This window comes from Chrysemys picta, chromosome 7 (assembly GCF_011386835.1).
Source record: "Chrysemys picta bellii isolate R12L10 chromosome 7, ASM1138683v2, whole genome shotgun sequence".
Lineage (NCBI taxonomy): Eukaryota > Metazoa > Chordata > Testudines > Emydidae > Chrysemys > Chrysemys picta.
The window spans coordinates 23461975-23475604 of NC_088797.1; the positions used below are offsets into that span (position 1 = coordinate 23461975).

Here is a 13630-nt window from a genome sequence, read left to right on the forward strand (position 1 = left end):
GGGCGGGGCTGACTCGGACGATCCACACCAGGGCCTGGAATCCAAGATGGCCACCCAGGTGACGCCAAGGCGAGCGTGCTTGTACATGTGACGCGGGTCCAGCTGGAGACTGCCCCACGGCCTATCCCGTGCGTGCTGACGTCGCAGCGCCGGATGGTCCCGTGACCGGAAGCTGGCGAGGGAGAGGCGGAAGTGAAAGCGGGGAGGCTGTTTGGCCCCATTAAAGCGGAGCCGAAGGGAGCAGAGGAGGTAGCGAGGCTTGGAGCAGGTGTCGTGGGGATACTGAGCGCGGTGAGTGGCCGAGCTGGCGGGGTCGGCGCCGTGGGTCTCTCTTCTTTCCGGGGAGGGAGGTGGGCCTAGGGCCGTGGCCTACTCTCTGCTTCCTCTCTCTCCCCTTGGGGCTTTGTGGGGGGGATGGAGGCGGGGGGGGTTCTCCTCTTGGGAGCGGTCCACGGGGGGGGAGGCTCCCCGGCGGGGCGGCTGTGGCTGGGCAGAGGTAGCGGGCTGTCGCCGGGGTTTGTGTTGCGGGTAGTGTTTCGCTCGGGCCGGGAACGTAGGCCCGGCGCTGCGAGCGAAGGAGGTAGCGGAGCTCGCTCTCCCGAATCGGAGTGCGGGGGGGGCAGCTGCTTTCCCCCCCCCCCCCCACACACACACACACACACGCACAAATCTTCTGAGGCTGGGGGAAGGCAGACGGCTCCACCCTACCCTCTCTGAGGAGCGGGAGGCAGTAGGTCCCGATATCTAGGACTAAAGCGAGAGGAGGGGCTCTGGGAGGAGGCGGCAGCGGGGCTCCTCCCTTGTTGGAGTAGGAGGGGGAGCGGGCCTGTGAGGGGGCCTTCTCTTCCCAGCTGCAGGCACTAAGGGGGGAGTTGATGGACCCGGAAGCTTGTTCCTTTGTGTGTCGTGCTGTGCTAGAGAAAGGGACTCTTCCCTAATAGTGGGATTTGCATGATTGAGAGCTCATTGAGCTAGGCGTTGTGGGGCTGACAGAAGTGGAGTGTATAAGGACTGAGACAGGCTTAGGGATTTCTTTTTCTCTCAGCCCTCCTGTGTAACAATGAAGCTTTCTTAATGCTTCAGAATCATTAATAAGAGAACTGATTGTTTTGAATGTAAACCACCTGTGATCAATGTGGATGCTGTAGCTAAATTTAGTTCTTTTTGTTGGGGAAGAGGCTATCCCTTCAGCCTTTCTAGCTGTCTGTATTGTTCAGGTGCATTGTGGTCTACATGAAAATCAGTAAGAGCTGAAGTAGGATTGAGGATGACATTTATGATAGGAATGAGTTTCTTTTTTTCTTTTTTTTTTGTCACCCATAGCTACCATATTTTGTGCTCAGATTCCTGTGAAGACTCTGGATAAAGGAGGGGGGGCAGCTAGAGGCTAGGAATATCCCTAAGTGTTCTTCAGAAAGAAATACTATAATCATTTGCTTGAAATCTTACTCCATGTAATCAGTGGACATAATTATCTTACTAGCAGACTGCCCTTAATAAATTAATAACAGGACAACACAGGCAGCTGAAAAGACTGGCAGTTATTGTGCAAGTAACTTCTTTGCATGCGTAAGTACTGAGTCAATGATGGAAAGAATCTAACTAGATGTTAGAGTGCTGTAGGCTGTGATAGTATCTTATGGGGTAAATTAAGCATGATAGCAATATTTAACTTTTTCAAATGTATAGAAGCTAAGTTAATGAGGGACTTAAGTACTTGATATTCATATTTAACTACTAGTATAGATAATGTATTGGTTTACTTGTATCTTAAAACAAGTTCTGATCATACTTACTTTTGTTACAAGCTTTTTAGCTCCAGGCTAGTTAGTTGGGGGGTGTGGGGGTGTGTATGTATGTATTCTAAAAGTCTTTAAGTCTTAAAGAGTCTTGGTAAGACATAAACATGCTGACCTTTGTTTTAACTTTTTTCCCTTGCATAATTTTTCAAAAACTCTTCCTGGTAGAACTAAGCTGCTATAACATATAAGGGACTGTGTGCAAACACATAAACTGAAAACACAGGGTGGCATAAACTTCTCCCAAACACGAAGGACATTTACTTTTGTACAAGAATTATAAGGGCTAAAGACTTAAAGACTAAAATAGTTTTTGTCACTAGCAATGCTACTGCAATAACATGTTTAGTAGTGAACTGTTACCAGACACTACCCACCTCTTCTGTGCTATGCAAATTGCAAGTCAACATCTTGCACCTGATAAACATAGATGGGATAATAAAAATATGTACATAATCCAGCCCACTCTACTAGAGTATCTGAATTCATTTGTCAGGTTATGGCTTTAAATAACTAACTTAGAACTCTTGTTTACAGCCAAGACAGCTAGTATTTGATAAATGCTTTACATCTCAGCTTGGCCTCTGCACTTAATAAGCATGGCTGTCTGGAGTGTACTAAGTCTTGTTTATAATAATCTGTTGGAGTGAAGTTTGGTTAAATAGACGAGTATGTATTCACTGTTTAAATCAGTAGTTCTATGCCATGCCCTCATAGTCAGAAAGAACGCATATTCTGTCTTTTCCTTGTGACTTCAGCAGCTGACAAAACACATGACTTGTTATCCACAAACTAATACTTTGTCTCCATTTGATGGATCAAGTTCAGAATATGAAGTATCTTGTTTTCCAAGTGTAAGAATGTAAAATGCTTAGGCACTTAAAATGTAATCCCAAACTACATGTGCTGTTATATTCTAATGCGATTCCAGACTTCTATTGCAGAAAAGTACAAGATTGGGTTAAGCTATAAAGCCATACAACAGTCTTTGACTTTGTCAACAAGTAATCTACTGCAACTGCAGAATCTAATATATGAAGATCTTCAGAAATTGTAATCAATTTAGTAAGGTCAAGAAACACTTCTCAGACTCTTAAAGTACAGTATAACAAATTGTTCTTTGTAGAGTACTAATCTACAAAGATGTTAAGGCAGAACACTAGATATTGTGAAGCATGGCTTAAAACACTCAAACTCTAATGTAATTGGTCACACTGGAACAGCTCTGAAATAAAAATCTTAACTAGCTTCTCCATAGCTGTTTGTGTGGTGTGTAGTTTTCTTTTTTTGTTGTTGTTAAGTCAAAGTGGCTTCTAGCTTAATGCCTATTTGCTTTTGGACCACACTCAATGTCCAAGGACAAGATTGCCTTTGGACTCTGAACTTCAGTAGCAGGTTCTATTAAGAGTTTCATGCTGTAAGATTACATCTTCTGTGTGGGCATTTTATGTGACTTACCTGTCAGGAACAAATTTATGGGCAAAACTTGTCTTTGGGGAGAGCCCATTGTTGTGTGAAATTTTATAGATAGCTTTCAATTTCTAACTTGTATTAGACTCTATCTCTCTCCTAGGGAAGAGGAGAATGGCTCTTCCTAAAAAATTAACAGTTGCTGCAGAATATTTGCAAGTGTTCGTAATGTCATGCTGTGAAACTTTAGTGTCTTACCTTTGGACTGGTATAAAATGCCATTATGTAGGGTGTACACAACTGCCTACTTCACTGCTGTTAGAGGCAGTTGTGACAGACCCAAATTATTTTGATGTAGGTGGTCTACAAAGCCTGGTCTAAAACTAAAGATTAAGGAATAGGGCAAAGGATGCCACCATACTACTAAGGTGCATGAAGAAACTACTGATCCTCTAGAATGGTGGTGGATTGCTGTGTAGCAGGATGCCAAAAAACTTTGGGCTTTCTGACTATAGGCTACTCTATACAAAATGTGCACCAGTTTAGTTATTCCATTTTGGAATCCATTTTGTTTAAAATGGTGCTGTTTTTGTAGACAAACCTAGAGAAAACAGGACTAGTCTACGCTTAATTTTGAAGTCAACATAGCTATGCTGGTCATGATTGGGTTGGGGGTGAATATACCTCTGGCTGATAGAGCTATGCTGATGTAACCTCCAGGGTAGACCAGATAAGAATGCCTCCACTTGCCTAACTACTTTTGCTCAAGGATGGTGGTTTTACACCAACTGGGAGAAACCCCTTCAGTCAGCATAGATAAACTGTGTCTATATTATGGCAGTGTCGCTATGCTGGCGTAGACTCTGTGGTGCAGACATATCTTTATACTATAAACATACAATATAGACTCTTTTTCTAGCCAAGGCTGTCTACTTCAGGCTTTTCTGCGAAAACTTGGTGTCTTATCACTGGGTCACATTACCAGTGGTAGAATTGTCTTTCCTAGTGTCAAAAAAATCTCAGGGCTGTGACTTGCAGAAAGTAACACTCTTCCCACCACTCCCTAAAAAGCTTGCTTTCATTATGCAGCCAGAGTAGGAAACGTCAAGTGCCGCTTAAGTTCAGTATTCTGTACTGAGGAAAACATGGTGCAGACAAACGCAGGAGCAGTTGCAGTTTAGGTAAAAGACTCTGAATTGGCATGACAACATAGCAAGCATTTCAGTGGTAATATTAGTCTTCAAATGCTGACTTTACAGTTAAAAACTGTGCCCTATTCTAGCTGTCTGAAGGCAAAGTTTCACATATGAAGAATATGCTACTTCTGTTCAAACACAACATTGTATTGGTAATCACTGTTAACTATTAATATCAGCTTGCTTTTCATCTATGTGGTCTTCTAAAACAATGATCTCTTAGCAACCGCCTCTATCAAGGCTAAACTTAATTTTTCCCTCTCTAGAGAATAGAGCTCACAAATTTTAAATTAGCCTGGTCAAATTGAAGACCATGTCCCTGTCTGGTCCTGTTTACTGTGTAGTTAAAAGACATAGTTGATAAAATTACTGTCCTGCAGCTAAATACTGGAATAGGGCATCTTTAAACAGTTGGAAGCATGACTTATTAGAAGCACAGAAGATCAAGTAAATTTCTAAACTTTGTCTTGACTAGGTTTTCTTAGCCAATGTACAAGCACAGTAACCCAATGTTTCTTAGAAAATACAGACAGCATGGTTTTTGTCACATGTTGGATTTTCTTCCCTGATGTTCCCTAATTCATATGTCCTTGCTGATCTTGTGCTCCTTTCTTGAGCAAGCAGCTCTTAAGGTTCAGTTTGCTGTTACATTTTCTGCTCAGTACAGATCTGCCTCAGTGATGTCATTGTTGCTGTTTTAGCCCAGTGTTCCTGTGAGACTGCTCCATTGCTTCTACAGCCAGGAATGAGAAATTCCATGCATGAGGCAAGTTGTTTCTCAAACAGTGCTTTTGCTAATGCATACTTGCAGTGATGGTGAGGAAAGCAAGACTTGTCAAGGCCACAGATACCTCAGTTTATAGCTAATCTCATGACCTTGGGTTTTGTCCCTGGGGAACCTTTTCTTAGGCAGCACTAGCTATTCTCTTAGTATAATAAACTTCATATGTTCAGCTTTCAGTGAGACAAGGTTAAAGTAAATATTGTACAAAACTACAACATAAATCCCTCCTACAAACTATTTGGGGATGAGTCTGTTTTTTGCCTGTACACTTACAACAAAGGCTGTCTTTTACATCAATTACCTCTTTATGGCATCAGTTTGCCCCAAAGACAATGGTGTAAGCATCAAAGCAGTGGAGTTGCTGTCACACTGCAGCATTGTGAGTAGCTTAAAAAGTCCAATTTTTTAAGTAACAGACCTCACCACAGATAATGGAGGCACAGGGCCAGAAGATGAAACTGGCATACTACTAGCACTTCACTTTGCTCGTGCATGCTCACACATACTACCTATCTTCGGTCTCTTGGACTCCCTGATGCAATGTAGCCCTCCATGTAGCCTGTTAGTGGCGTCTGCCCATTATGGTATTGCTGTTTGACAGTTTTCAATTTCTTTTTGCAAATGTTTTTCAACCAGAGCTTAGTCAGCTCAGTGGCCTTAGAGCAGTGGTTTCCAAACTGGGGTTTGTGAAATGTTACAGAGGTTTTTTTTGGGGGGGGGGAAATTCCCTAATGGCAGACAGAGCTGTCCCTAGGGACTCCAGGCAGCATGGGGTCAACAGCCCGGAGCCCCTAGACTTCCAAGAGCTAAGCAGATTAAAGCAAGCATATCTAGCACACTGGGGAGACTTCACCTCCCTTTCCATTTCTTATAAGGAGTCTTGAAGGTTGATATTTTTTTTGCTGGTTTTTAAAATTAAATAGGCAGCTAGTGTTTTTAAAATTATTATAAAGAACAAGTTTAAGCTTTGTTGTAACGTGCGTTGTTTGCCTGGACTGCTCAAGACCTGAATGCTTGTGTAGGAGGAACTCTTTGAGTTGACTTCTTCTTCTTAAATACCTTCATGTTGTTTCACATCCCATACTCCTTGATGAAACATAGGACCCTTGTCTTATAACAGGCTTTTTCAAAGTGATACAAGCTACGAAAGTGAGATCTTGGAAGAGTGTTGCTGTTTTCCTAATGCAATAAAAATACTGTAATGATTGATTATACATAGTGTGTAATCATGTCACAAAAACAAATATTATATTTCCAAGATTTGCCTTTTATAATTTATACTTGGGTAAAGGAGAAAAGCCCTGGAAATATTCATTTTTAAGAGGGGGTTCACAAGACTTAACATTTTTTGTGAAAGGGGTTCACAGGTTGTTAAAGTTTGGGAACCACTGCCTTAGAGTATCCACAAGTCTCCATGCAGAAGATCCTTTGTGACTAATTCAACATTTTATGTAGCTACACTTCTAGCTTTCTCTAGGATTTGGATTGTACACCCCATACTTAAATTGGGTATTAGTAGTAATAGCTGAAATATTCCTCTTCTGATCTGAGATAGGCATACATGTTGGCTTTTTGTGGGGGGGTGGGTTTTTTCCCCCCACTACTGACAAATGGTGGCCATGTTTTCCTAGGAAAACATTACAAATTCCCAGTAGTACCAGATTTGAGTGAATAAACTTAAGAGGGGGCTGATTTGAGCCTGTAAATATAAGCCGCAAGAAACTAAACTGACCAACAATGAGGTTTAATTTGGTTAATTAAAATAGCATTCCTGGTATTCTGTAACAGACGCTTCATTAAACACTTTCTGCTGTATAACACAGACTATCTTATAAAATGTACTGCTTTAAAATTGTACTTGTGTTCTAGGTTTTAGACAGGTTGGTTTATTTGGCTTTGGAGTGGACCAGATGATACTATTTCTGTTATCTGTATTATCTATTGCACAAGTTCTTAGATACAGTTAAATAGGATAGGATATCTTTGTACTGTTTAAGAGTGACTTTTAAAGAAAAAATCAAATATGAAGAGGAAATGGGTAGCTGCTAGTTCTCATCTAAGAACAAGATGTCTTCTGTTATGGTTGGGTCTCAATCACTGTTTCATTTAGCTAAATAGAATGCTTGATTTAGGCTTTTTGCCACAAGTTGTCTTGTGTTGGCGCACACTACTATTGCACCTGAGCTAGTAGGGTGAGACTAGTAAAGCTGCATAGAATTGAACTGATGTACCAAGTAAATGACTCTGCAGCTAAAGATGTCTCTTCAGTAAGAAGTTACAATTGTCCTTGTTTTGAGCTGTTAATCTTGTGTCACAGGACCATTTCACATTAAGTTGTCTTGGCTTGCTCCAAACCTAAAAGCTTTCAGGAAAAATATTGACAAATAACCTTAACTGTCAACATAGCAACTGGTCCTGAAACAATGTTCTGCTCCATGAACTCTTCTGGTGCAGCTGCAGGTTCAGTCTTGTATAGCTGGCCTCCAGAGCCCTTGAAGGATGCAAGTTTACTCTTCTGGAATAAATAGTCTCCTAGTGTTCCTCTGTGGCTTCATACTGCAGTTACTCCCCTGGTTCAAGTGACCCAGAGCAGGACTTCCCTAGAACATGCACATAATGCAGCAAGGGCAGATAATTTAATATCAGGATGTGGTACCTCCGATTCTACCAGTCTGTGGAGTAAGACACCCAAGTAAAGGGAAAAGAACCACTACTTGTTTCCCAGACAAACTTCTTCCTCCTGTAAATAAGGGGTTAGAGAGAAGGGAGAAGAACTGTGAGTAACTTAAAGGTGATGAGGAGTCAGTGCCCTCACTTCTGTGTAGGTGTACTATGTTCATCACTGGATCTGAGCACCTTATTTGCTTTGGAAACAATGTTAAGATCTTCTTGATGTCTAGTTTCTACCATTAGAAACCTCAGTGTCTCATAATACTATTTTTAAGGCTTTCTTGGAAAACTCAGATGTATTTGTAGCTCTCTCTCTCTCAGCCCTCGAAGACTCATTGGATATGCCTTTGCTAACAATAGCTTGCTTAGCTCAAGGGCCTGAGTCAAACTGAAAGAAAATCACTTCTCCTTCTCCTTTCTCTTCACTTGCGCATACCCCCGCCCCAAGCCCTCAGTCAGGTTTCACTACTTTAGTTCTCCAGCCATCCATAGTTGGATTTTAGCCTTTAAGATGGGGTAGACAACCCATGCATGTCATTTGGTAGTCTTAAAACTGTGCCGGCTTGCCTATCTAGGGCCTCCTTTGTAGCATAGAGTTTAAATAGAAAATTCTTCTGTCATACAGTCTTAAGGTACTATGCAGTGTTAGAAACTCAGGAAATCTAGAGTCTAAACTTTAAAGAAATCCAATTCCTTTGCGATAGATAAGCACATGTTAAACATCTAAGCAACTTTAATTCTGTCTCTGGAGTCCGCCTTCAACTCCATAAAACTTTCCCACTGTTACTACCAGTTAATCTCTTCTAGTGGGGAAACTAGTGTTGATATGGCTAAAAATGACAGGCGGTGTTGAGCACTCTATTGGCTAACCCTACCTAAACAGACATGAGGGTTAAAACCTGGTGCATTCCTGCAGCCTTGTCTAATCTAGAAAGGGATAGGGGATATCCTATTTTCCATGGTAGTAATACCTACTGGTATAGGCAAGACCCTAGTGATGCTCTGAGGACAATTCTTATCCAGCTGGATAAGGGCTCAATCTCAGTCATTTTTAGTGTTTGGTCCTGATTCAGCCTTCCTTAGGGCTTGTCCATCTGAGCAAGTGATACTAGAATAAGCTAAGGTGTGAATTTAAACCGATATAGCTTTACCTGCATAATTCTCCTGTAAGCACTTATTCCTGTATGAGTGACTTTGTCTCTGGGGAATGGGCTTAAGCTGAACCAAAAAAGGCTACTCTTGTACTGGAATAAGTGCCCACGTGGGAGTTATGCTGGTAAATTTTCCTGCATAGAGCACACCATTAACAGTAAACTTGGCTCATTGCTTGGTCTCCCAAGATCCAGAAATGCATTCAAGAAACGCTTTTCTTTCACATCTTGTAAGACTTCTGGGAAGTTGTCACCTTAGGTACTAGGGTGAGGGGTTTTGTAGAATACCTGTTGAAGCAAAAAGCAGGTATTGGATGCATGGTGAATGGAAGATTTCACTGGTACCTGATCTCTTTAAGCCGGTGGTTCTCCAACTTTTGTACTAGTGACCCGTTTCAAATAGCAAGCCTCCGAGTGTGACACACACCCTTATAAATTAAAGACAAAAATATATTTAACACCATTATAAATGCTGTAGGCAAAGTGGGGTTTGGGATGGAGGCTGACAGCTCGCAAACCCCCATGTAATAACCTCATGACCCTCTGAGGGGTCTCAACCCCCAGTTTGAGAACCCCTCCTTTAACATTCTGTGGGGGGAGGAGGAGAAAATGCCACCTGCTGGTGGCACAGCAGAGTACTGGGCAAGAACACTGTTGGTGAGGATGACACCAACATTTAAACTGCTAGGAAGTTTTAGGGTTTTTTATTTTGGGGAACAAGGATACGGATGGACATTTATTCATTTTAAATAAATTAGCTCCCCACTAGTTGTTCAAGGTTCTGGAGAGTGGGGAAGATAACTTTCTCCCAGAAAGTGTTTAGGACTTCTTACTAGAGTTTATCCAGGAGAAGGAGCTAGCAAGGACTAGGAATAACATTGGGGGAGAAGGGGTGGAAACCCAGGACCTTTTCTTTCTAAGCAGCTAGGGGCTAGGCTTCTCATTGGGTGTTCCTCATAGGGTGGGGTATGGCAACCCTTATCTAATATTGGAGTAGTATGTGTAGCCTTGCTAAAATTGCTCATTCTGTGAATCCATTCTAAAATTGCAAGGACTTCCCCTCTCCCTGGTGGGAGAAGAATCTTACAAGGGTATGTCTATGCTGCAATTAAACCCACAGCACTGAGGCTTGGAGCCCAGATCAGCTGGCTTGGGCTAAGGCTGCAGGGCTAAAAATTGCAGTGTGAACATCTGGGCTCAGGCTGGAGCCAGGCTTGAGGCCCTTCCCCTTGTGGGGTCTTAAGGTCTGGGTTCCAGACCAAGTCCAAACCTCTACACTGCAATGTTTAGCCCTGGAAGTTTGAGTCAGCTGACTTGGGCAATGGGTCTCTTACTGCAGTGTAGAAGTACTCATCTTTTTGCCTCTGCCGTATTCCATCTCACTGACTGAGACCTTTGAAATCTTACTTGAAAACACCCTGTAAAAGTTGTGTTGATCTGATAGACATCCCTTGCTAATGCTGAAGAAAATCTTATATGGTGTTTGAAGAAAAAACAGAGTGATTTTATTGGTATTAAAAACAAACCTAAGGACAGCAGTTGTGAATTTTTTGGTTATCAGGCAAGGCTGACTTTTACTGCACTTGCTTCCATAGTGAGGGAGTTTTCAGGTGATTAAACATGCTGAGCCCACACATGATGCTGTAATCTCAGGCTGTGCAACAGAGTGAGCCAAGTACTGTTCCTATGGACACCAAAGGGAGGGAGCAATGGCAGTAGGGGAAAACACAAGGCCAGGAGGAAATCTGATTCAACCTGTACAGAAACAAATCTCCTGACAAAGGGACACCAACCTACATTATCCTGTAAACCAGCAAATTTGCCTGTTTTTAACTCAGCAGTTTTTTAAATCTAATGTCTCACTATTTCGTTTTTTGGGTTGGACAAATCTATCTAGACAATTTCACTTCCAGGTTCAATGTTGCAATGTTTACAATATCTCCAGTTGATTCTCTCCCCCCCCGCCCCGTCTTTCTGGATTGCAAACACTCTTATTGGACTTGAACCTTTAGGCTCAGTTTCAGATTTGATGTCCCTCAAACTGCCAAATGCTTAATTCAAGTTTTGACTTTTACACTTGTCCATAATCCATAAGGTTACGATTTTGTCAGTTGCTTTTAGTAAAAGTCAGACAGGTCAGTCAATAACCAAAGGCTTACAGAAGCCCATGATCTGTCTGACTTTATTACTAAAAATAATTGGGGGAGGGGGGGCATGGCTGATTTTGGGGGAATGACTAAAGCCCAAGCAGAAGGAGGGGGGGGAGTGAGAACATGAGCCCCATCAAGGGGGGTGGGGGGAGGGAGGGTGTTCCAGCACCTATGGCCCACTGTGGCTGGGCATGCAAAATGTCGTGGAGGTCTCTGAAAGACACAATCCATGACCTCTGACATAATCTTATCCGTAATCCACAATTTTAACAAACTTGTTGCTCTATGGTGCAGCTTTATATTTGACTCTAAAATAACTTAGCTGTGCACAAAAGTGTCTAATGTTGACTCCCACCCACATTTGGAGGGCAGCAGAAGGTATAATTGAGCCGTGGTATAATTTTGATTCTAAATCTTTCACAACTTTGAGACAGACTAATCACAGGTGCTGTGTCCTCAAGAATTCTGTAAACTTCAAATCCTGGGTGTCAGTTACAGGGTTAACTGCACCTCTGATTCCCTTCTGGTTTCTTCAAGTTCATCCCCCTTGGGCCTCACACGCTGAAGTCTCTCTTGATATGCAGTCACCTGACTTCAGCACCAGGCTGCTGCTGCAGTCCCCTCCTGTGCATCAATGATTTTTATCTTGGCAGGTCTGACTTGTGTTCAGGACCTAGGATTCTATTCCCCCGTTACAGTGGTGTGTAGTAACAAAACTGCTTCTAAATACTATGCGTTAAGAAGTCCAAGTATTTTGGAGAAAGTGGATCTTAAAGTAGCCCTGCATACAGGCAACTTGTCTACTTACTGCTTACCATCTCCTTGATGTTCGTCTGATAAGCAGTCAGTCTAAAGTCGGCTGTCTCTCTCTCGACAACCTATGGCATCTGCCGCCTCCTGAGATGGCTTTTTAACTGCTTTGTCCTCTTGATCTCTAGTCTCCCAGCCTGGCAAAGCAGCCTTGCAACTTCTGACTGGAGCTTGGAAGTAAGCCATTGTCCTGTAGTTTCCCCCAGTGTGTAAGTTGCTTTTCTATCACTATTGTGTTGTCGTGCTTGCTTTTTCCTATCAGTCCCCTGTCCCACCCCCTTAGGGTGACCAGATAGCAAGTGTGAAAAACCAGGACAGGGGGTGGGGTGTAATGGGAGCCAATATAAGAGACCTAAAAATTGGGACTGTCCCTATAAAATCGGGACATCTGGTCACCCTACACCCCCTTCCCCATTAAGCTAGTTTAATGTTTGTATGGGAAAGTCTAAATATGTAATTTTATGAATACTATTTCTATATTGGTATTAGATGGAACTGCTATGTATCTCTAACTTAATTGTATGCCAACATCAGTACTTGCTGTTTGGCATACACCAACTAACTATCAAAACAGAATAGCAAATCAAGTCTCTTCCTAGTAAAGCAGGAAATTTAAAGTTAAATGTGTTGAGTACTAGATAAGACTCTGCCTCAAGGAACTTACTAGATATTTGCAAGTAATTCTTTTGGGACCCTTGAAAAAGCTACTCTTTAGCATGCCTTATCCATGATGTACAGATAAACTGAGTCACAAGAAGTTGTCCAAAGTGAAAATCCTAGTCCTGGCTCCCATCCTGTCCTCTAACTACTGGACTCCATGTCTTCTTCAGCATATAACATCTTAAAGTAATGTTGTAGCCATGTTTGAAAACTTTTCCCTTCCACCCACAGAAGTATGAGTTCACCCACCTTGTCTAAGATGACATTCCTTTAAATGTCCACAAGAAACTGGCCACTGGATTGTCTTCAGGCATCATTTAAGACAATGTGGCTGAATCTTAAGTTACAATGGCTGCCTTGTTGCATCTTTTCTGAGTATTGGCTTCTGAAACCTGGTTGGTTGGAACCCTGCAGGATGTAGTACCCTCTGTAAAACAAAGCACTCCAGCAGCATGTCTTGCTAGCAGCATTTCAAAAGTTGACTGGAAACTGAGGCTCTAGCCCAGGGGTCCCCAATGCAGCACCCAGGGGTGCATCTGTGTGCCCACCTACTGGCCGCCAGACAAGCAGCCACCAAAATGCCACTGATAAGCGGCAAGGCCAAGAAGCGTTGCCACCGAAATGCTGCCAAATTTCGGCAGCGACGCCTCTTGATGCTGCCGCTTTTCAGCGGCTGCTTGTCCGGCGGCCTCAGGCCAGCACCCACCACATGGAAAAGGTTGGGGACCACTGCTCTAGATTAACTGAAAATTGCAGTAATTAGTTTTAACATTTCTCCTAAAACAAATCTTCTGATCACTTGTTGACCCATGAGGCACTAACTGGTCTCATGGTGCTAGCTGCTCATTTTCAGCTGTATCTATGGGTGTCTAATCTGCAAAGAGAATGGAAACAAGGAGCAGCCAGCCTATCTGTTCCTTAGGGTGGCTGCTACTTCTTCGTTTGGGACTGGAGCTGCCAGCTACCACTGTGGTGGGGGGGGGAGAGCACAGTAAAGGGA

General features: G+C 42.7%; 1 protein-coding gene across 3 annotated transcripts in view; it reads left to right on the forward strand.

The window, feature by feature from the left end:
- The window catches only part of RAB7A (RAB7A, member RAS oncogene family), a 32560-nt gene continuing 18930 nt past the window's right edge, over positions 1-13630 (forward strand). Inside the window, exons 1-2 of one of the 3 annotated variants that reach the window (XM_024104979.3) lie at positions 131-291; positions 12099-12179. The gene's annotated coding sequence lies outside the window, so the exon portion shown is untranslated. Of the gene's footprint in view, positions 292-5067; positions 5172-12098; positions 12180-13630 lie in introns of those variants that run through there. The other 2 variants (XM_008168007.4, XM_065550921.1) reach the window with 2 other exon arrangements.